The sequence below is a fragment of the Spea bombifrons genome, chromosome 5 (genome assembly GCF_027358695.1).
Source record: "Spea bombifrons isolate aSpeBom1 chromosome 5, aSpeBom1.2.pri, whole genome shotgun sequence".
Classification (NCBI taxonomy): Eukaryota; Metazoa; Chordata; class Amphibia; order Anura; family Pelobatidae; genus Spea; species Spea bombifrons.
The window spans coordinates 11,133,404-11,159,068 of NC_071091.1; positions in this window are offsets into that span (position 1 = coordinate 11,133,404).

Here is a 25,665-nt window from a genome sequence, read left to right on the forward strand (position 1 = left end):
TGCTCACATAGAAATAAGATGTATGGCATCCCACAGATATGGACCAGATGTTTGCTGTGTGTGCCAAACGGCCGGGACCTGTACAATATATATCACTATAATGAGATTGCCAGCTTGTTTCCATCTACTTACCTTTGGTGTAAAACTCCCATTCTGTAGGCAGAATCTGTCCGATGAAGAATTGGCCCCGTATCAAAAAAAAAAAATGATTGTATGCCATTATTTTAAACTTATTCCACTGGGTTTGGCTGCCATTATCGAAAGTGATTGCCATTATCAAAGTGATTGAGTTCTGTGCATTTATTTGCCATATTTAAGCCAATACGCCAACATTATTCCCACTTACATTTGAAACGAGTGCGACCGCTGACCCCGATTGTATCGTTTTTGGCAGAGACGTGGGAAATTAAATGACTCTAGGAATGTTAGTGCCCTTTCCTCTTTTTCTTGCTCTACATATGTCACAGCGAAAATGCGTTTCCAGCCAGGCTCCGTTAAGCGGAGTTGATTTAGTGGAGAAGGTGTCAGGTAGACCTCTGGTATTTAGCACTGGTAGGCAGGCGGCGTTTCCTGTAATGTGTGATAGTTTAATCAAGGTCTCTCTGCTGACCTCCAGATGACTCGGCTCATGAATAACCAGGTTTGTTGCTACCTCTAACACTGAATTTTCTCTAAGGAAATATTCTGTTAAGGGGTAACAGTTTTCCATTTCAGAATGCACCACTTCCCAGCTGCACATTATTTCACTTGGCTTAGCTTGACAAGCTAATGGTATGTTTGGTTTCCAGTAAAAGTTCCTATTGAAGACACCATTGGTTTTATTACAAGTACTGTATGCTTTTTTTTTTTTGTTAAAGCAACACAGAGACACACATACGCAACACAGGTTATCTATTCCAGCCAAGAAAGAGCCTTTTGTAGGTCGGGGGGGTGGGGTGGTCCATTTCAACTGCCCTGTGAAATTTGCGAAAGTGAAGACCTATTTGCTTTAAAAACATCATCTAATTAACTAAAAAAATATATAATAAAATTAATATTCTTGGTAGTTGCAATGCATGTAAACATGAAATTATTACTATATTCACAATATATTCCGTTGCATATATATTATATATAGAATATAAATTATAATAATTGAAACATAAGAATTTCAAGATTTTTTTGGTGTTTTTGCAGTAGAAATGGATGCTTATTTTGTTGCAGTTGTTGGCTATTTTACTGCCCAATGTTCTTCATGCACAAAGCTAAACCACAAAACGTATTACAACACTGGCCAGTTTGTAAAAAGTGTTGATTGTTCTATGGAGCATCTGTTTCTGAGGCCATGGATGGCTGAAGATGGCTCCTGCCATTAAACACCCTTTATCTTAGCGTGTGAAGCTGTCAGACACCTGCACATGGAACAGTAGGAACTCCAGACAGGTCACGGAACTGGTGGGAATGTTTAGGTGCCGGGCAACATGATCTTCTGTTCATTTAACTGGATGTGTTTAGAGAGTATTTTTCCTTTTTTTTTTTTTTAAACTATTTATTTTTTCTTAGCTCAGTCTTTTTAGGATTTATTTAGTAGTGAAATTATGCTGCAAGAACAGCTGCTTTGTTGCCCCTTGAATAACGCATACTTAGTAATATTTCTTGAAACTCATCCCATCTATACAATGGGCAGGGTAAATTCTGCCCATCTTGAAAGATTTGCCCGCCGACCCCTACCTTGGGGTACATTCACTAAAAGGAGAGTTGCTTTACTATTAAATTTGAATATTGAATTAGAAAAATAAATAGCAAGTTTGTCCAGCAAGAAGGTCTGAGATGGCGCTGGATATTGTATGACATCATACTTGTCCGGCAGAAGAAGCTTACTGTGGTTGCTGTGGTTAACTCTTTCTTTAGTGAATAGACCTTTCTGGCTAATACACCCTGGATTATCCTTAACCAATGTAACTGCTTGACTTGTTAAGATGTGAACAAAGTCTGTCGGCTAATAAGAGATTGTAAACCCTTATGAACGTGGACCTTTGCTCTTTTTGTGCTCCATTCAGCAAAGGTCAATCTGGTCCACGAATAAAGCAGAAATGTTTAAATATTTGGGAATTATAGCCGTGGGGAATTACATAATGTATTTTAAGGACAATCTTGCCCATCTAAGACAAAGCCCCTTTTGAATCCTGTGCTGCGGTCATTTGTCTGTACATCGTATAGCATTGAGAAATATATTGGCAATTTTCCTCAAATGTTTACGATATGCTATAGCATAGTGAATGTGTTTTACACTTCCATATCAACACCAGATGAGCTCTTACACAGTTGTTTGATTTGTTTATATGGCAAAATAACCTATGCCTAAAATGTACTTAATTATCGTGTACCACTTGAAGATTTAATATCTTTAATTCCCTTCCCTTATAGAGCAACAAGAATCGATTCAAATGTGGCTTTCACTCTTTCTCAAAGCTTTTTGCACTCATGTGACATTTGAAAGGCTTAACCTACCCTACTGAATTTAACACTTTGAAATCATAGGATTAGAATCATGATTCCTTGTAATGATTAATGCGCAAACCTAAACGTTTAACCCCTTAAGGACAATGGGCGGTCCCTATACCCATTGAAAACAATGGGGTTAATTGTCATGATTCACAAAAGCAGGCACTGATAGGTGGTTGCTATACAAACTCAAAAAAAACTTCTTAAACGATTAAATTCCGAACGCTAAAAAGTCTTCAATACTCAGAAGCCTGAATCTGATCCTGAAAGAAGGGATATAGATCAGGGCTGTATCTTGGCCTAGGCTGACTAGACCTAGGGCAGCACTTAACAGGGGGGCAGCATAAAAAGCTGCCCCCACCCACCCGCTCAGAGGCCGCTACCCGCTTTAAAAAATAATTGAACCCCGCCTACTCTTTTGGTGGGAGGTGCTGCCCACAACGATAATTGGGCGGTGCGGCCCACAAAAATTATAACTGGGAGGCTGCAGCTTAATCTTGAGGTGGAACTTAATGTCGAGTGACTCTGCCCCTTTTTGGCTCCGCCCCTGCAGACTGATCATGATTTGTGGATATGGCCTCCTTCCTGACTGGGTGCAGATGGACGCTTGGACTACAGTTCCCATTATCAGCCAGGCTGGATGTGTTAAAATGTACGCTGGCACTGCCTGGCGCCAATGGTGGGTAAATGTCCAGTAACAGCGGTTGAAGCCTTGGCATGGCGTTCCTGATTACATCATGGACTGACCATGTGCTAGTTCAACCAATTAGGTACTCTATATCCATGCTTAATATAGAGAGAGGAAGCGGTGGAGCTCAAAGAGGAAGAGGTGGAGCATAAAACAATAAATAATAATAATAACCTATAGCCAGTACAGTGTACACAGTAAAGTTAGTTAAAATTTGCACCCTGACTGTATCCATTCTGAATTACGTTTATGGAGTTATTTTATGCACCTCATTCTGAGAAACTGTATTAGACAGTGCACATTAACCCTTCCAGTGCCAAACATGTATGGGATACCTGGTTGGCAAAGAGGTTTCCCTGCCTTTTCTCTATGTATTGAGGCTGTGACAACCTAATTCTAGTGGAATTCTTGCACGTTTGGCTGAACACTTCTGATTTCTGTTTTGTTTTGTGTTAAAACAAGAAAACTTGGTACAGAAGAAGGCTGCTGATCTGCCAGTGACCTTGTCCAAGTGCGTAATTTCAACCTAGCTCGTGTTTCTTTAGTATGATGTCATCAAACCAGTTTTATGTTGCTTGGCTTTTGATATTTTGTGTACAGTACGGTCACCGACCTGGGATTCATGTGCAATCTACAAAGTCTACAAATACATTGTGTATATTGGATACATTTAAAGAGGGGAGGGGGTCAGGTCTTTAGAGAAGATAATGTAGGAGGGATACAGCGTAAGAGAAGCTGTGTGGCATCAACGGAGAGCACCCAAAAATTGGGACTGACCCAGGGAAAGCGGAATATTTGGAAGGTGTGCTAATAAATGGGGGAGGGTTTGACCCTGTTACAAAAGGCAACTAAACTCAACTTACATCTAACTAATAATTTCAATGACAAAAATATCAATGAATCAGTAATTATTTCATATGAAACTCTTTTTTTTTATCAAGTTACAATTGCAGGGTTTTGTTCTGCAACCGTTTCAAAATGTCCAACTAAATCACTCTGTAAATAAATCCTTTATTTCCTTGAGCTTGTGCAGTTCATGGTAAACTTAGCTTGTGGCCTGGGATTGGCTTGTCTTGTATATGGGCCTTAACCCTCCATGTACCAAACTGCTGAACAATTTGCAACTTCCCTCTAAAGGGTTAATCAGGGCTTTTCGTAAAGTAACCAGGGCTTTTATCCCTTGATCATTGTACCGGGTTTACCAACAGACCAGTTATTCTGCAGCGTGTTTAGTTAAAAAGTCTCATAAAGACATTTTTAAACCCTTGTGGTTTTAAGTTGCCTTCTATCCAAGTTTAAAAACAGGCATGGTGACATTATTAGTGGCAGCTCACGAGCACCTAGTACTTTAGAAGGCAGCCTTTTTATGTCTGCTTTCAAGCTGAGATGAAAGATTGTAAAAGCTTTTTCTTTTCTTTTTTTTTTTTCCTTAGGGAATTACAGCTCACAAAAGTTCTTGTGTCCAACAGTTATTTTACAACCCGGGGAAGATATTTAATGGGTTGTTTTCTTCCTGTATTGGGCCATAACTTTAATAAGTGGTGTCTGACAGCTACTTAATTCTCATCTTATTTTATTTTGATCTTGTTTTTAGGATTTTTGGGGAACTTTAGGTTTGTGTGAGCTGCTTACACCGGAACTTTTGCTTTTAGCCACATTGTATGTTACATCTATCTATCTATCTATCTATCTATCTATCTATCTATCTATCTATCTATCTATCTATCTATCTATCTATCTATCTATCTATCTATCTATCTATCTATCCATCCATCTATCTATCTATCTATCTATCTATCCATCTATCTATCTATCTAACCATCTATCTATCTATCTATCTATCTATCTATCTATCTATCTATCTATCTATCTATCTTTCTATCTATCTATCTATCTATCTATCTATCTATCTATCTATCTATCTATCTATCTATCCATCTATCTATCCATCCATCTATCTATCTATCTATCTATCTATCCATCTATCTATCTATCTAACCATCTATCTATCTATCTATCTATCTGTCTATCTATCTATCTATCTATCTATCTATCTATCTATCTATCTATCTATCTATCTATCCATGTAAACCTAAATATAGAGTGGGCAAGAGTGGTGATGACTAAGCGGCCCTGGCACTTTAAGGCCAGCGGCCATATAATAACGTGTGTGCGGCCACTGGCTAGATATACTCAGCACTCAGTATCAGTATGTATGTGACCCTATTGCCCACTGGTGTGCCAGACGGCCAGTCCGGGCCTGGTATTATGTATTACTAGGTGTCAGTTGTAATAACATTTTTTACAATAGATTGTAAGATATTTTTATGATTGATCTCTGCCTACTTCTTGCAAAACAATGTACAGTATGTTCTTATATGACCTATATATGGTGTCTTTGGACAGACTTATATCCTCTTATTTGCTGATTTCTGCACCAGCTAAAAAAAATATAATGGTCCATGGGATGGCTAGTGACCTGGAGAAGTAGGGTCAGGGGAGGGCTGGCACTTTCTGGCCCCGGGGGATTAGGTAATGCCTAGTGATCCAGTCTGTCCCTTGCCCACGCTTACAGATACTAGCACACACTTACACATTCATGCTAACACATACTCTGTCTCACACATACACATGCATGTTCACACACATGTGCGCATCCATGCCCACACACACTCTTACGCCTTTGCATTCATGTTCACATCCAAACACACACATGCTTACACACACACATATATTACATGTATAGCATTGACACCTTTAGTGTTTGCATAGGAAAATGGTGAGCGAGGGGCACCTTAGATGCCGCCACTAATGACGAAAGCTGCTAATGAGTGGCATTAATTATGAGACATTGTTACAGCGTTTATCATATCAGCCAACCTGCTCAAGTTCACAAACTACCCTATCTGCACTGTTGGGCTGAAAATTATTCTCAAGAATGTTTTCATTTTATATTGATTGACAAAAGAAAAAATGTGATCCACTGTAGATCGGCAGTAAATTGTCTGCGTTTGGTTCCATAAATCAACGCTGTAACTCATAGCAAAGAAAAACAAAATTTGTTTTCCTTTACTTTCTTGGCTGTTAGGTTTCAGTAGGGAGGAAAGCCTGGTTTAACTCCCTGATATCATTTGTGTTTTTCTATTCCGCCTCCTTCTCTCACTTTTTGTCTCTCACACTATATCACTTACTCTCTGTTTTTATTATTTTTTACCTTTTTCTGTATATTATTTTAAGATTTTAAGATTTTTTTCTGTTTTGTGGAACCAAAAAAGCATGTTTTAACACAAAGCCCTGATGTCATCATATAGGATACATACATATTTATTCTGTACAATGTGAATATATCGCTTTTACAAATGCATATATTACTTATACCAAATGTTCTCAGGCAATTGTATCAGGTCTGTGGTAGTTACCTGAAACTTCACTTTTGGTCCAATAGAAACTTCCATAAAATAAACCGTTTCTTCCTAGACTTTTTGTGGCTAGTTAAATCTTGTGCGTCATATTTAAGTCATGTGACATGATGCTTACATCACAATGCAAGCGCCATTCTTGGAAGTCATTGCTTGTTTAATGGCAGCATGCAAAACAATCAGGTGTTTACATACTACTTTCACTGACGCCCATGAAAAAAGGGCTAAATCATGGGAACTATTTCTCACAAGCTGTAGTAGCGCTACTTGTATCACATAAGCTTATATATATACATATATATATATATATGAGCCACATCTTTAGATCATGTATACTCAATCTAACTTGCGAAGGGAATCTCCAATGAATGAAGACAGGTTGCGGCAATGATCCCAACTTTCCCTTGTACTTTGTTTTTTTGAAACATGCTCTACTCTTGCATTGCCACACCATCAATCATTAATCTGAAGGTTTGAGAAACTAAGGAGCTGTCCCCTGAGGCCATGAGCTCTGTTGTGGGCTACGTTTCACACTCAGTAAAAGCATTACCAAATACTTTGCTGTAATTATCTCTACAGCTTCTACTTCTGTCTTCTTGAATGTTGTCTCTACTGCTTGTTTATGATAATCTTATGGGCAGGCTTTAGAGTACCATAAAACATGTATGTTTGACAGCTGAGCCCCTTCACTGACGGAGCGATCAGGATTGTGACAAATCGAGTCGACTGAACTATTGTGTATGGATAACTACTTACCGGCCCCAGTCTTATGAAGGTGGCACCCAGTCAAAGAGGTTGATGTGCCAGGGTTAGGTCTTACCTGCTCTGACCCAGTACTACTCTGTAGGGCAATGGGAAGTACAGACATATTATTTGTTAATATTAGATAATGTATGCTACAAAAAATGTTTTATTTGGGTTTCCTGATTTAGTGAAACATTTATGGGGCAAAGAGTAATATGGTAGCACTTTATAAAAAAGGAAGGCAATCCAAGGTTAGTTGAGCTACATTTCTTGCAAGTTTGAGCTTTGTAACATTACATTACATTTAATATAGTACCAGCAGATTCTGTATCGATAGGGTATAATGAAAATAAACAAGACAAGATGCCAGTAGAAGCCATTAAACACACCGGTACAGAAGGAGAAGAAGGCCCTGCTCTTGCATGCGTACAATCTATTTGGCGGTTGAGTGGACCACTTTGCTAGTAAGTAAGACTGTAGCAAGTATCATTGCCTCTATTTTATAGTGGTTGGGGTGAGTTTATGTCCCAGGTTCCAATCCATAGATATAAAATCTACTGGTTCCCTAATAAGAAAAAAAAAGATATTGTAAATAGTGCATTAAATGAACTAGCTGACACATGGGCAGAGGTAGGCAAGCATGAATGGTATTGTATGGAGATATTATTGAGCATTGTCCACTGGACCTCCAGTGGTAAAGAAGTTACACTTGTAAAGCTTGCAGCAGTTTTTTGAAAGAAACGTTCAATATTTGCACCACTACTCAAAATAAGTTTTTTAACCTTGTTATATTTGGATAATAGTCATCAAGTCTTGGCCAATGAAAACATTAGTTAATTCAAATATTACCTGTGATCTTTACAGCCCATCTCTTATATATACATTATCATAAATTATCAAAGATATATCATAAGTAGGATCTAGCATTAATTTTATTACCAAAATAAAATATTTATTACCATAAAATAAAGATTTTTGTTGACTTTTTTTTACTGTTTGCAAGTGGGATGAAGAACACCTTGGTTTGTGTAGCAAACTACCCTGGACCTCAAAGGGTTTAATGAACGGTAATGGGAAAGGCCGCATTTCATGTGTAATCTGCTGTATTTCTCTTTATTTTTCGCTCTCTCTTGGTCTCCGTATGATTCATTAATCTCGAAAATTAGTCAACTACAAAGGAGAACCTTCCCAGCAGTGGCCCTCAGAGGTCCAGTTCTCCACCTGTGAAGTGTAAGTGTGAAGTATAAGCCAACTCCATTTAGTTCTCTTTACATACTTGTCAAATCCACTTACTGCAGTTTTTTGTCCTCCATGGTTGGGGAGGACGGTTAATTGTTATTCCATCCACTCCATCACCTAACACTATTTAACGGGCATGACAGGCACCGCTTGCTAATTAAGACACAAAATTTGCAGTGCAAGGTTTGTTGTGTCAACAGGCCCTTGGAACAATTCAGTGATTGTTTCATGAGAAGATTGGGCAGTCAGGGTTGAGAACTTTCACGTCAATTATCCACGTTTACTGTCAAGGCCAGGAGCTGTTCTAGTGGAATGAAGAGAACAAAATAATGAGCAATGCTTTGGCCCAGGGAAGCAGTTGCTGAACCCTAAAGAACTTGGTAAACCTTATGATGGTTTTCCATTATTGCGGACGGTACAGATGTCAGACCATATGCTGTGCTCCCCTGAGATTAGCGACCCTGATAAAATAAAAGAAATATTACGCATTACTTTAATGCCATGTGAACACATATTTTGTTTCCCAATGCCTGAGATAAATAGCAGCTGGCATTTTTTCATTTGGGCAAATTTAGATAATAGCATGAGTTTTTAATAGCCATTAGCTAACTGTTCGTGGACAATAAGTAGTTTTGACATTGTGTTCCCTAATCCCTCATCATTACAGCCACACATAAACAGTTACTTTTTGAAATAATTAAGAAGAAAAAAAATACTTCAGTTTTCAATTGCTGGTTACACATAATTTCTTTTAATTTGCACCATTTGTTAGAAACATATTAAAAATTAAATTTATTAGTATGCATTCTAATTTTTATCCATTGAGCCAAATGTATATACAATACATTATTGTACGCACCTATAGGAAATGTGTTGGAATAATAATGTTTAATAACAGTTACGAAGCCGTTGTCACTCTTATTTATCATTGAGTTCTGTAATGTTGCACTTGGCGTAGTGCGTCAGACATAGACCATCTATATGGCTGAGATCGACTTCTATTTTGATATGTCTGTATTTCGAATGATTGCATGGATAGATAAATAGGTGGATAGAGAGACAGACAGACAGACAGGTGGGTAGAATGGACTACTCTCGAGTTGGCTTCCAGGCTAGATTGTCCAACTAAGGCTCTACACAAAGAATTCTCTCCATTTCCTATGTTGTCCTTTGGTCCTTATTTTTAAGGGTAGAAAGATGTAAGTAGATCTAAGAGTTCATGTAACCTTGTATTTATCAATTGACCACTTTATCAAGGCAAGCCATGGGTGTCGTCTAGGTGCAATATTTCTTCTCTGCCCCCCGCCACCCCCCAGTAATCATAGGCTAACTCCTGACACTATACACTCACACACTCACGCTTAACACAATACATTCACACATGCTGAACATTCTAAACATGTAAACACCACACTTACTGTACAAACACACACTTACTTACTTTCTCTCACCCTCTCCATCTCTTCCTCTGTATCACTTCTTCTCCCCTCCCCATCTACATCAGAGCTCTTTAGCGCAGCTTGCACTTTGAGTACAGGCTGACACTACTACTGTGTAACCCACTGAGCGACTCTGTTACGGGGGTGTCTGGGTGCCAAGCACGATGGCACCCACCTTAGCGCACCTCTGCACTGACTTTTTCATTATCCCAGTCAGTCCTGGACAACTTAATTTGTGAACTTGTATAAAAGCACATATACTCCAAAAAACATGTCTTTTTTTTAAATATATGCATCGTGCCGTTGCACATATTCCCTCAAATAAACAAACCATATGGAACTGATTTTTATACAGTGTCGGAGAAGTCAATTGGAAACATTTGAACTTCATGTTTTGCATGACATTTAAAAAAAGTGGGTTTGATGTCTGAAAATAACCAGCTTGATCCAAAAGGTTTGAGAGTACATTGCAAATTCAAATCGTATGTGGACATTTAAGATTTATTTCTTATGGAGGCACAATTATGCATAACAATTACTGTAGTCTGGTTGCATTTAATTTGGTACCTGTTGCAAGACTGCCATTTTGTGTCTAAGGAAGAATTGGATGTCTAGACTTGCGAAACAAATCTTTGGGTTTTATTCACTAAATGGATAATTGGCGGAAGACTTTGGAGGAGAGTCCTTGTTTTAATTCTCTCAGCTTACTATTCATTCAGAAAGGCTAATACTTTCGTGTTTCTCTAACTAAAAGGGCTTTGTTGGCCCTGCATAATGCATAATGTATACATTATACAGGGCCAGTCACCTCTTCCTGTAGGGGAAGCGCACTGGGGCTGGGCATTCATCATGTACAGTGAAGGTGCTGAAGCACAACTCTCCTGTAAGATCACAAATGGAGAAGGCTCTACGAAAATATAGAAATAAACTCTACGTTCATACATATTACTATTTTATTTTATCTTAATCCGCGAAAAAAAGATATTATCCAAATATTCTATTTCAAAGAATGGTAGGTGTCCCAAGTAGACAAAAAATGCAAATCGATGAACCTAGTTGCATTCTCAATAAATAAGCTATAATTGACAGTCTTTTTACTATAATTAAATATAAAAAAGTCACAAGAAAGAAATGCATTGTTACACAGGGTGTACAGGGTCTAATCTAAATGGCCGCTGGGTGCTGATGCCACCGGCCGGCGCTACTTTAATACTTTTTTTTTAAATTTAATATGGCAAGCCGGATCGGCTATTAAATGGAAAAAAAAATAGTATTAAAGCAGCGCCGGCCGGCGGCATCAGCACCCAGCGGCCGTATGCGATGGCCGCCAAGTGATGGGAGCAGCGTGAGGGGTGAAAGCTCCGCCCCCTCGCACTCATCTTTCACCCCTCACGCTGCTCCCATCACTATGCGGCCATCAGATTGTTGGAAAGCGAATCTAAACGGCCGCTGGGTGCTGATGCTGCCGGCCGGCGCTACTTTAATACTTTATTTATTTATTTTTAATATGGCAAGCCGATCCGGCATATTAAATAAATAAGAAAAAGTATTAAAGTAGCTCCGGCCGGTGGCATCAGCACCCAGCGGCCGTTTAGATCAGTTTTCCAGCAGTCTGATGGCCGCATAGTGATGGGAGCAGCGTGAGGGGTGAAAGGTGAGTGCGAGGGGGCGGAGCCACTTCACTTGACTTGCCCCCCAGGCCTTAGGCTGCCAGCCCTCCCCTGTACAGGGTATAAGGTTATGCTCATGAAACTGGCATTCTTTTAGTCAAATGCTATTTGGGGACAACTAAACATTCTTTTTTTATGAACTAGATTATAAAATTGACATTACTACCCTTAAAACCTCAGAGATCATCTGCTGTATTAGAAACACAGAATTTGACCATTCAGACCATCAAGTCTGCCCATCATCTGTATGTAGCGACCCAGACCTTAATCAGTCCTTGGTCTTGTCTAAAATTCGGGAACCATATGCTTATCTCATGCTTGTTTAAATTCTCTTACTACATACAGACGGCTGGGCTTACAGGTTTTCAAGCTACAGAATAAATTGCCCTTTTCTCATAATTCTATTTTATTGTCAATTTAAAACTTCTAAACTCCAGTACCCCTCCCTTAAACTGCTTTTCTTCTTAAGAGGCATCTACAGTTTTTAAGCAATGACCTCATCGCTGATGGAATGACCTTCAGCCACTGAAAGGATTTAAAACTCCTTTTATCCATTACAGAATGACTTCAGAACTTGCTATAACTAGTAGAGACATATTAATTATGATACAGTGTCTGACAGCCTTTTTTTTTTTACCTACCTATTGGATTATCACTAAATTTTCTGCAGTTGTTTTTAGTATTTATTATTTAGTATTTATTATTATTATTTATTGTGTATATAGCATCATCATATTCCGTAGCACTGTACAATGGGCAAACAGGACATGACAAGAAGTATATAACATACCGTATTTGCTCGAATATAAGACGACCCTGATTATAAGACGACCCCCCAAAAACAAAAAGCCTGAATATAAGACGACCCTATAGGAAAAAAGTTTTACCAGTAAATATTAATTCATATAAACTAATTTTCATATTTAATAAAAGCTATGATTGAGAAAAATATATATATTTTATTTCCTTTTATTTGCCAACGTGCCCCCCCCGTTATGCACATCTGCCCCCAGGCTTGCCACTCTGCCCCCAGAAATACCTTATACCCCCCTATTTGCCACTCTGCCCCATGATGTGCCTTTTAACCCTCTATATGCCACTCTGCCTCCAGAAATGTCTTATACCCTACTATATGCCACTGTGCCCCATGATATGCCTTTTAACCCCCTATATGCCCCTCTGCCCCATGATATGCCTTATACCCCTATATTCCACTCTGGCATATAGGGAGTTAAAAGGCATATCATGGGGCTGAGTGGCATATAGGGGGTTAAAATGCATTTCTGGAGATATATATATATATATATTGCTAACAGCAATCACACTCCTATCAAGCCAAGGCAGCCAGTACATGCTGGAACCTGGGGATGTTAGAAGTGTGATTACACCCTCCCTATGCCATGCTACCACCCCCACCCCCCTTACACGTCCATGCTATCACACACACACACTCATTCACAAACATTTAAATACTCATTCATTCCATTAATCACACATACACATACACGCTCAAACCCCCCACCCCCTTACCTGAACTGCAGATCTCCCACTCGCAGGCTTCTGCAGGGGCCCGGCTGTGCGAGCAACTTCTCTGGCCCCGCCCCCAGAGGAAGGAGGGGGGAGGTAGAGTTATGTGAGGACTGTGCTAGCTTCCTGTTTCCTGCTGCTAATAGCAGAGACGCTGCTCGCCATCAAAGCCCGGTAAGCAGCACGGCCGAAGCAGAATGAGGTCTGATTAGAAGACGACCTCGATTATAAGACGAGGGGTATTTTTCGGAGCATTTGCTCTGGAAAAAACCTCGTCTTATAATCGAGCAAATACGGTAATTCAATTTATAGAAACAAGAACTAAGGAGGGTGCTGCTCAATCGATCTTAAAATCTAGAGGGAGTTAGGGTATATTACACAAAAGTTAGATGTGTCGCTGTTAGGGATGGACCAGCCACGCTAGCACTGCGAAATTTAAATCCATGAATAATAATCTGTGGAATAAACTCGTTGGTAACACTATTGTGGTAACACAGTATATAATACAAGCAGCAGAGTCCCTAGAGTCAAAAGCACGTTATCATTTACAAGAGCAATATGAATTATTTTTGGCAAATCAGAGTATTGGGTTACAAATTAAAACATTTTACTGCTGGTTTCAAAGAGTGTTGTAAGATCTGCTTCTTCTCATTCGATTCCCAGATAAGGATTGGAACACGGTGACAGGTAATGTAAACCATAATGGCAATTAGCCCATACCTAGTAGGCAGCAGAGTACCAAGACGGCGTGTCTGACAAGCTAAGTGTATCTTTCATTAATAGGTTCATGTCTTTCATTTAGTCTGCTTTCATCTTGTAACGTAGCAAACTATCTAAATTCAAAGACTCTGCTAGTAGTTTATGTGGGTTTAGATTACTTCCATTTATCACTTTGTAGAGCAACGGTGCGTGTGAATTATTTTGGGAATGAGCCATACCTGGCATATAATCTTGTGTATCACGTGAATAACGGTTAAACCATGACACACCATTGGGTGTACCATGTGATAGTTGGTACACTTGCTGCCAATATTTTTTTTGGAAAACCTTACAGCTTTGCTTATTCTTTGTTCGGTTGTTTTTGTACATTATCTTGCTGCCGGAAAGCATTCCTCTACTTTATCAGCTTGCCTTGTTTACCTTGATCATTAATGGCGTTGGTCATGTCAAGGGGTTAACTTAACTCACTCAACTTAAGTTACACACTCTAGCAAAATCTAACCCATGGGAAGTAATTTCTCTTCCACCATGTTGGACCACCAGCAACAAGGAGCACGGGATGAAGAAGCAGAGCTTCTCTTTAGAACTCAATGTCAGGCTATAGCTACACTTCTAGTAGCTATTTTCGAAAGGTATCTGATGGCCTCGAACCAACCTCTAGTAACATCAGTTTGTTTTCAGTGGGTTCCCCTAAGACAAACTGATTTACAATGTATTTTTGCATTGTTGTGTATATTTTTTGGCCAACTTTATTATCAGTTTCAACCTGAATGCACTAGGTTAAAACTTTATTTATGGTCATGGACAGATCTCTGATCACAGCATCTAATGGACAGAAAGCAAGTCCTCACAGGCAGATAATACATCAGGTGCAACAGGTGATCCAGGTATGTTCTGTAAATGGCCGATCAGTAGATTCACTTGTTCGTATACTGTTGTAGGGGTTATGTGTACTGCTTACTGAATGCTTACGACACATCTAACTGTTCCAGGGTCTCAGCAGGATCTATAGATACTTCTTTCTCTGCTGATGGAAATTGGCCACTATTTTTGGCATTTAAACACTAATTATTAAACACTTTGTCTGTTTGTACTTCATCTTGTTGAAGAAGTTTGTATTCTTCCAAAAAGTGAGTGTATGCCCAACAATTATTCATGTATTTAATAATCTTAGTCTTAATCTTAAAACCTTAGTCTCTTCATATAAGAATAGTGAAATAATGGGATACTACTTATATATTTGCATATATTTTTAAACTTTAAAAATATATATTTTTTCCACTGCGTTGGGGTTCTATGTCTGTACAATGCTCTGTTACTGAGAAAACATCAGCATTACTTAAGTTAGAAACCAACTTCTTATATTAATAAGCTTTAATTCAGCCGCCCTCCAAATATTATTTTTTAGTAATCTATTTTTATAAAATTATTATTTTTGTAAATTGGCATTTTTCCTTGGCTAAAGTGGATTTCTTCAAAGTCTTTTAGATCATAGATACTTAAAGGATTAAAGTATTGAATGAAAATATTCATGTTGGGAACCAGTACCTCCCGTTTTATTAGATTACATTATCCAAAACAAAACAAATGCGTAGTTCCAGAGAATTCAAGAGATTCTACTGGAAGTTCACTGAGTAAAATAAAATCCTGTATTTAATAATAAGGCCATTAAAAGATTATCACTAAGAGTGAAAAGCTATATTTAAAGTAAGCATTCTCTGTGATAAACATTGAGTCACTATAAGTGTCTTGTAGATTTTCATATACTTAAACAAAGTCATGTAGAGGACGTCCTTTTTTATTTCCTCCGACACCTCATGCTTTAAAAAGTCCCAATTTGTGAAACAATCTACAGAGCCGATTTGACCTATACTTTTTGACGTAGTGTACTTTAACCAACTAAGCAGTAACTTAAAAGGAGGCAAATAATAACTTAATTGGGTTAATCATCCATATGCTGACAACAGGAAGTTAAAAGTGCTGCTCACGTGCAATACACATACGGTGGGGTATTAATTCATATATAAGCTTTTTTGAAAAAAACTGATTTGTCACTTTTTCAGATTCTAGATTCCGACTGAATAAACCAGAGTAGCCTATCAAGAGCTCTCCCTCATCTGGGGGAGGGGTTTCATGAAGGGGTGGGGCTAGAAGTGCATGAAAGGGGCAGGCCATGAGTGACCATGCATAGGGGTGGGTTCAGCTATAGACAGCCATTAGTGGAAGGGGGAGTGGGCGGGAGTAGGAAGGAAATGGGTAGGGAGTGGGCGTGGCCCAGGACTCACTCCCCTGCCCAGATAGACTGACCCAAATTATGTGTAAACTACAGAAACATTCCTTTTTACTTCATGTTCTCAGAATCTGAAGTTTGCTGCTTGCTCTTAATTGATTCAGGAGGCCATGGAGAAGGTTGAAGAAAGGGTGATAATTTCAGGAGAGAAAATTGATTAAATATGCTAGGTTTGCCCCTCTTTCCCACTTATCTCAACTTCAGTAACATAAAAACCTTGAAACATCTCCAAAAGAGTCAAGGGGAACCCCAAAACCATTTGTGGAAAAGGAAAGCATAATTTGTGGGTAGGTTTATAAATTAACTTAGTTAGGCTAAAACCCATGAAGGTGAAGAAACCATTTTTATTTCTTCTAAAATCTATGATTTAGGAAAGGGACTACTGCAATGATAGACCTGCTACCCTAGGCCAAGTTGGCATAGGCCAGAATATGCCACTGATGCTTCTTTTAATCAACTTTACTAAAATATCATAGCAGCCATCCTTTGCAGTAAAACAATCTTCTTTTGCCAAAGTTGCTTTGAAGGTTACTGAACCCATTATAAGGCTCAGAATAGTATCTGAAAAGCCTACTTTTGCAGCATTTCTATCTTTACTCTTAATTAAATCTCGAGGATTGAGTAACATGTTATTCACAAAACTATCTTATCTTCTAGTTCATTTTAACTTACTCTGCCAACATTCTGGTTGTCTGACGTTTACACTGAGTGATAGGAAACAAATTATCTGTTTGTAAAATGTGCGTTCGGATTTTTTCAGGCTGACCACACAATTAAAAAGCAGCAATCCCGCAGCAGCAATAAACATCATTTTTAAAGTTTAAGATGTTCTAATAATTAAAAAGATTATGCAGATCTATGGTAGTGTACGATGGAATGTTGTGGGAGTTTTCTTTCCAATTCCTATGAGTCATTTTGAGAATATACACAAAATATGTGTCTCAAATTTGTTCTCCTGGACATTAAATTAGGAGTAAAGGAAGTGGGAGTAGGAAGTGGAGTGGATCAGTTTATATAAAACACATAGCATTGCCTTTTAACCATAGCTGGTCTGAATAATTGGACATAACACCATTAGTCTTTTTAGGGATGTCAACAAAAACAGCTATTTGGGATTAGCTATTATGGATATGAAACCCTGAAGTGTTATATATATATATATGTTTATGGCCTCCTGGGTTCACTCTGAAAGGATCAATAGATAAACCATGTATGTACATGTGTACCTAGGGATCAACACGTCACTGCCCTGGGAATTCTGTATTAACATTTTAAACTTCAGACAACCTCTCAAGGTCTTTATTAGTCTGTTTTGGGTATATATGACTCCAAGGAACAGAAGAGACAGACAAGGCATATATAATTAACAACACCGTAAAAACTCTTTTTTTTAACTTTGTACAGCACTACTGTATATGATGGCACTTTATAAAACAATGAATAATAATAATAATTGTTAACAGCATATAGACTGTTTCATGTCACGTTGATTGTAAATGTAAAGGGGTTTTTTCTGAGAGGTCAATGTTAAGAAAAAATAATAATTAGCCATCTAAATCATCTTCCCTAAGCGCTAATGTCAGTGCTCCGTTTTCGTAAATTAGGTGATCAATTTCCTTTAAACCAAATAAAGTAGGTCCAGAAGTTATATGCCCAGAGGATCCTAAGGGGATTGCTGAGGACTGGTTAGAACAGCAGCTTTAATGTTTAGAGATGCAATGTCTTCTGTCTTGGTGCCAAGTGATAAACAGATGTCGTTATCGCAGTCTGCCATCTAACACTGGCTGTTATAGAAACATGACAACCATAGAGGGACAGCTTGTTTAATGATTACAGAATATTATATTATGGACATTATGGACGTAAATTATCAGTAACGCAGTTACGGGGGAGATAGCATCGTTTTATTTGTGATTTTTTTTTATCATGCCAAACAAACCTGCTTCAGTCCAATAAGTAGGACCTTACTCGATGTAAACACGTTATTGAGATTTTGATCCGGTGCCACACGAAATGTTGCTATATAAATGAAACGACTCGTTAAAAATGTCTGTGTTGGCTTAGAAAACGTGTTTAAGGACAAAAAATGTTTTACATGGAACATTACATGGAACATTTTCAAATAGTTTGAAAGCTGTAAGTGGTGGATATCCTGTGTTTTAATCTAAATTGAGATATTCTTCCTTTGTTGCTTTTATAGTCCTTTTTAAATCTTTTTCTCTGTATTTGTCTTAATTTGATGTCTGTATGGTGGGACGGAGGGGCAGTGAGGTTTTGAGCCGCATGGCTGGCTCTCCTTGACTTGACATTAGAAGGAGAGGCCAAACGTTGTAGCCAAGCCAGGCTTCCCTACCAGTGAGATTTTAATAAAACATGTTTGTCTTGTGTGCTTAGAACAGAAATCTCATACCTCTGGTCTGTTCCTGCTCGTGCCATGTTTGAACTGGCTTATCAACCTCAACTACATTGTATTCCATGGCTCCCTCATATACCTAGATGTTACAGTTTTTTTTTATTTTATATGTCTACAGGACGAGGTACCGGATTATTGCCAAGATTTATTAACTTTTTAAAAAACATATTTATTTTTATATTGTAGAGCAGCACAACAACACCAGAAATCCGCTATGGGGTCTTTGGATGCCCCATGGTTCTCTCTTATCTCAGGAGGATGGGACAGTTAAATGTAAAAAGAAATGGCCTATCGGTAGCATGGGCCCTAATTTGTGCCCCTTTTTATCCCTATTCCATTTCCATTCGGACAAGATGGTTAAAATAAATTAAATACATGTCAGGGCCATCTATGCCCACCCCAATCATTGGGGTGAGGGGGTTCAAATGGTTTAAGAAACTTTTATCCCATCCCATCTCATGGATCTCAGAGGATAGTGCTATTAAAAAAAAAAAGTCTATGCCTGCCCGCCACTAAGCTAAAATTTTTATTTTAGATTAATTTTGGATACTTGCTAGATTTAATTACTTGAGATAAAATTTATCACCAATGGGTATAAGTTGGGGATTTCTGGAAATTTTTTCCAGCTCTTTTTTCCAGCTTTTCATTAAAATCCTTTATGCAAAGGTTGATTATAGAATAAGAATAAATATTAATTGCATAAATAAAAGTTTTTTTTTTTCATAAACTGTGCTTTTGCAGGGATTGTAGCCATTAAACAGCTTGATGGCTAAATGGTAAAAGAAAGTCAATTTTTTTTTTGATATCATCATTTCCAGAAGCCAAGATTAATGCTTCACATGTTGATCTCATTTAAACCGGGTGAATATTGTAAGACAACATTGTAACATGATATCAGATTTCTTGAGGGTTTTCTTGAATACATCCGCTACATTAAAGACTACAGGAGCTCCATTTTATTATTATTTTATCTTCTTTTGTTAACAATCTACATTTTAAAATAACACTTTTTTTCTAATGATCTTAATAAATGAATTGACAAATGTCAGCTATAAACTGTGACCTTATGTTGTAGAACTTTGGGTTGTACCACCAAGTAACTCGATGACAGGCCTGGACTGGCCATCTGGCAAACTGGACAAATGCCAGTCACTTACCTTTAGTCCCGCTTGTGTGGCAGAGCCGGTCCCTTAGTGAGGTCTACTTGCTGCCTACACGTGGCTACACGTTGAGTATAACATGGTAGCATGCAGCCGCATAACTACATGACTTTAGGTCGCTGGCCAGGACAAAATTTAAAATCTTTAAAATTCTTTATACATTTCTCATGTGACCTATGAGATATACATAGCTGTTTACATTTCAGAGCACAGATTACAATATGTACGATAGATATACTATCCAGGATGTCAGCGATATGTACACAAACATATGGGAATATTTCCATCACGAGAGGGATATCTAGTAAACAATGAAATGATAGTAGCCTGTGAAAGCAAATATAGGTTGGCATTCCATATATAACCACAAGAAGATATGAGGCCCTGTACATATTATTTCTATTAAAATAATGGGGAGCAACAAAAAGATATGATGAAATTAATAGTCAGTAGCAGCCATTTAACTCCGTCGACAGATGGATTCGTACATACCGTAATTTAGTATCTTAATGTCGATAGTTGATATTTTTCTGAGTCAAGTCATCTGGTAATTTCGCAATGCTAATAAATGCCGGTATATAGTAAGTCTTACTTCAAAAGCTCAGAGAAGATAGGAATGAATTATCTGGTAATCACTAGACTGTATCTGTAACAGTTATAACACATGGACGTGCGCTTATTAAAACGACTACATTAACACAAATTGCTTTAGCATGTAGGATATATTTCTGGAGAAACAGATACATTTATAGTTAAACAGATGTTAATTTGCGAGCAGTTATATAGCGGCACTCGTTGTATCTATCTCTATAAGAAGCTTGTTTTACCTGAATAAATCCTTACAGGCAATCGGAGGTCGTTGTACCACCTTACTCGTCGGAGGCACTGAACAGCCGCACAAGCTTCTTTTTATTATCGGCAATATTTAAGCTAAATGTTATGATTTTAAATTACGATAAATGCGTTTTAGTTCTTAATATTTAAGATTCCTCTGTCTATCTCGGTAAATACATTCCACAACAGTGAGTGCTGGAAACGCTAATTGGCAGATGGAGATCAGCGCAGAATTAACTTCAAAGCTTTGCCACTGGTGCTTCCAGCAAGTAGAAGCAGACACACTTCATGGAATTTTGTTGAACGCGAACCCCCGAAGACGCCGCAACACAGAAGTGAAATGTTATAAAAATCAAAAGGAATGTTCTTGAATCCTCTCTTAAAAAGGGCAAAACCGTTAAAAAAATATAATAGCCGATCTAAAGCAAAAAAAAAATTAAACTAAAAGTCTAACAACATTAATGCAAATAAATCATTTGAAATGTATTTTAAAATAATAATATTTAATAATTTCATATTTAATTAAATACACCAGTAACTCTGTGTCGATGGATTTCTTCCATCTGGTTAAAGCAGGATGAACTATGTGCCATTCACTCGCTTTCAGAGGCTCTTATTGGCAAGAATGATCTTACTACCATGGTAGGTATTTGCACTATTTACAATATTAATCAGAGGCTGGTAGATAAGTGGAACAGCCTTGCAGAAGAAGTGGTAGAGGTTAAATCAGTGAGGGAATTTATACATAAATGTTATAGGCAATAGGGAATCCATGACAAGACCAAAGACTTAAATTCTATGTTTCTATGTAACATCTGGGAAATGGACATGGCCAAATACCCCTGTCACGGAATTCAAGAAACTAACCCGGAAACTGTATTTAATTGTAATGTTATTTGTTGGAAAAAAAATGGGAATTTGGTAAAAATAACAAGTAATGGCTAAATGAATATATTTGCAGTCTTTATCAATCCCTTTCTAATAACATGCATGGCAGACGACTTATATCCTATATCAGAGTACGCCGTGTATATGATATATTTATATGGAACATGTTTTTAGACAAAGAACCCGATACTGAGCCACACATTATATTACATGAAAATACTTGAAATGTATTGAATCTAATCATTTTCAAAACATTAATTCTGGCTTCATAATTTGGCATGTACAATAAAAAGTAAAGTACTTGTAAGGTAATGTGCCTGTCTGCCTTCACTGAATATATATGCAATGCAGAGGTTCTGAAGATCTTATCTGGTGATTTGGCTTTAAAATGACATTTTGTTCTTTTTGGTACCAGCAATGAAGGTGTTATGTCAAAAAACGGTAATAAGACGCTGCCAAAAACATATGTCAGGTTACATGTAAAAGAAAGAAGGGCTGTTGTAAAACATGGAACCCAATATGTAACAATGTGATACCGCTAGAAAAAGCCAAATTCACACTCACAGTCCTTAGCACTTGGACGCAGGGCCCTCTTCTCCGTCTTTATCAGTCCGCTTTAACATGTGTTAATGTTATTGCCCAGTTTGTCGATTGTCAGTTTTAATGTTTAGTTTTCACTTCCCTTTTGTAACAGTGCTATGGAATCCGCTGGCGTTATATAAATAAAATGTAATAATGTGTTTCGTGAAGGAATATCCTGTTACTTTCCTCCATAGTGGATAGAACAAGAAAAACCGGAAAAAAAAAAAAGAAAAAAAGAAAAAGCAAACACTGATAAATGCCTAAAATGCGGGCGTCTTATGATCAGATTGTAAGCTTATTTGTGCAGGGCCCTCCTCACCTGCTTCTGTAAGTCAATTGTTGTATATTACTTGCTATGTCCTGTCTACCCATTGTACAGCGCTATGGAATAGGATGGCGCTATATAAAACTATAAATAATAATAATAATTAGTCAACTTGCTGGTAACTTCCAAACTATGTCTTTAATGTACACTCAGTTACAGTTAAAAGACCACCATTTTAACCACATGCCAGTTTATCCCTAGGAGCATTCACAGTATCAGCTTCAATATATGGCTTATATTTCCCCCAAAGGTATCAATCATCAATCCTGATTCCAAGACAAGACCATGGACTGATTAAGGTCTGAGTCTTAACATCAGGAAAAATGGACAGATTAGGTGGGCCGAATGTTTCTTATCTGTCGCCAAATTTTGTGTTTCTATGATCAGCAGCTCCAGTTAGTGGTGCATTTCCAAGCTTTACAGCGCTTACTGTGAGGAACTGAAATCAAAGTTCTGTAACTTTATTATGTATTATATCTTTAGATCCCATTATTTCTGTGAGTCCACATCATTTTGCCTGCTCACCTACAGGCAGTTCACTAAAAAATGAAATTGCCAGCAAGAAGATGTATGAGAAGAACATTTTAACTCAATTTACTCTGAATTATGAAGACCCTAACCAGGCGAGCCCTCACTGAAAGAAGAGTTTAGGTATCCCTGCATAAGGCATAGTTTATATGGCTGGATTTCTGTGGCATCTCATCGATGTTACTATGCCTTACATCTCAAATAAAGTTTGACACGTTTGTCAATTCATTTTAATGGACACATTAGCTTTCCTTCCACCACATCTAGTGTGTACTTCATGTTCCTTTTTCTATAACTCTTTGGAATTGTTTAAATGAAGCATTAAAAAATGTACTGGATTCATTTAAAAAAAAAATCTCGATACCCACCTCATAATATCTCAATTTAAGACATAATCCAAAATATTTCACTTTACCATTGCGTTCTGTAATGGAAGAGATGGTTTCCAGTTGTCCTTACAAGAAAAGATTTTAAAAAGTCATTAATTTTAAAAGTACGCTCCTAGCTATTTCTTTAAAAGAATTTGGAAATGAATCGTATTTAATCTTTATCCATTCGAAAGCATGTACCTAATGAGAAATACAATATTATAATGGCAACCATATTTCAATTAGCTCAATAGAATAACATAACTAAACATGTCCTTATCTGTATGTTCTGCCAAATACTATATTGTGGTGCTTGTTCATAAATGTAATTTTCAAATGCATGTAGGATGGTACAGCGTTTCTCTTTTTTTTTTATGAAAGGAAGCTATTATCTATGATAAAAGCAGTTGTTGACATTAGAAATGCAGAGGGGAAATTTAATAAAAAGAAAACAAATGTAGCTGGAAGATGGAAAGCAAAGCAAAGCCAGATGTACTTGTAAATATTTGCCCAAGGGTATGGCTTGGATTACTGCAGTACCTTTCAGATTAGCCGAGCCGCTTGTTATAAAGTCAGACATTGGAGCAACGACTCCGACTCTGCATTAGAGACTCAAACAAACAAAACAAGAGAAGGTACCGATCTATACTGGGGACAGCAAGCACCGTAGTGAACACATGGCTGTTACCCAGAGATGCTTATGGGAAATGTATATTGAAGGGCTGAATGAATCAGTGGTGCCCTTCTTAACCCCTTAATGACAAAGCCCGTACATGTATGCATGTTTTCAATGGGTTTAGGGATCGTCCATTGTCCTTAAGGGGTTAAAGCGATTTTTACATGTCTCCTTAGTTAGCCATTTGGTCACTCTACTCGACAAGCAGCAATTTAGTTATTGGCAAATTATATCTCCCGAGATTCCCAGCAACATCATTTCACAGTGGTTCAAATTGTATTGAGTTTAAAGTTGAGGGTCAACTCGCCATCATACGTTTGACTTCACTGTCAACTCATAGCAATTTGCCATGAAAAGCATAGCCACTTGTCCGTTTACAGGAATCCAAACTTTATTTTAGCTGTAAGGCTAGTTGTCCACGGAGACGAAAAGGAGCTTTGACTTGACACTATCGAGTTTGCTTCCCAGGAGGGAGCAGGTTCACCTAGTACTCCATGAAACTTAATAGGGTTGCCCAAAATGACCATCAAACTGGCCCGGTTGAAGCAGCTTTGACGGTTTAAGACTAAAATGAGTTGTTGCCCAAGATGACTTAATCAAATAGTGAGTGGTCTTGATATAAGTCAGTCAAGCTACCTCTAACTCAACTGAAAGCCTGAGCCTCAGTGTCCAGGCGAGGAAAGATAAGACCCTTAGCTTTAAAACATCTAGACCATACAATGGCACATATCTGAACACTGAACATGTTGCTTTACTTGCGTTAATAAATTAAATATTGTGTAAGTTATTTAAATCAATTTTAAGCAACAGAATTTAAAATATTTCAAAATTTAACAAGAGAGCAGGAGACATGCGAAGGGGCTATTAGCTAGGATCTTGGGGTTAATAGGCCCAGCTGTAGGTGCGTTTATGTGTCCCTAATGCCATATGCCATTAAAACTTTGCATCTTGATCACAGCGTGGAGGTAGTGGGACCCACTATATCTCAGACCAATTGCTGGTTACCTGCTATTACTATAAACTCTCATATACTATAAACTCTCGGTACACATATTATCGCAAATACTGCTTTAGTAGTGACAGTCCAGAAAAAAAACCAGTAACAAAACCAAAATGTTATTCCTGGGAAGTCAAGAAATCTATGTATTTAGGTATTTAACTGTTGGCAATATAACAAAAAAATTATGTATGTGTAATATCAGCCATGGCAAACTGCCATTAAAGCCTTTTGATGAAAATGAAAGATGAGACGAACAACAGACAAATCATTTAAAATAAATAAAAAGCGACCAAGCTCACCTGACATAAAGTTAATGCCGGATAGAGACATTTTATATCTTGGTCCTACTCAGAAAAAAAATAAGCGCTCAGAAGAAACAGAATGTATTGACCAGAATAGAGGCAAATACAGGCTGCCTTAAATTATAGGCACTGCCTTTATATTATAAAGTTCTGATTATCTGTTGCATATAGGTAAATGGACTTTCTCGGGATACTATGGATAATGTGATTCTACCAGCTATTATAACACATGAGATGCCAAAATAGGATCAACACTTCAGGAACAAGAAGTTGGATGAAGGCTAATCAATGTGAGGCTAAGTATACCACATTCTATAAAACAACATGGGGTTGTCCAAAGTGCAGCAATATCAAAGTATCATCAGGGCA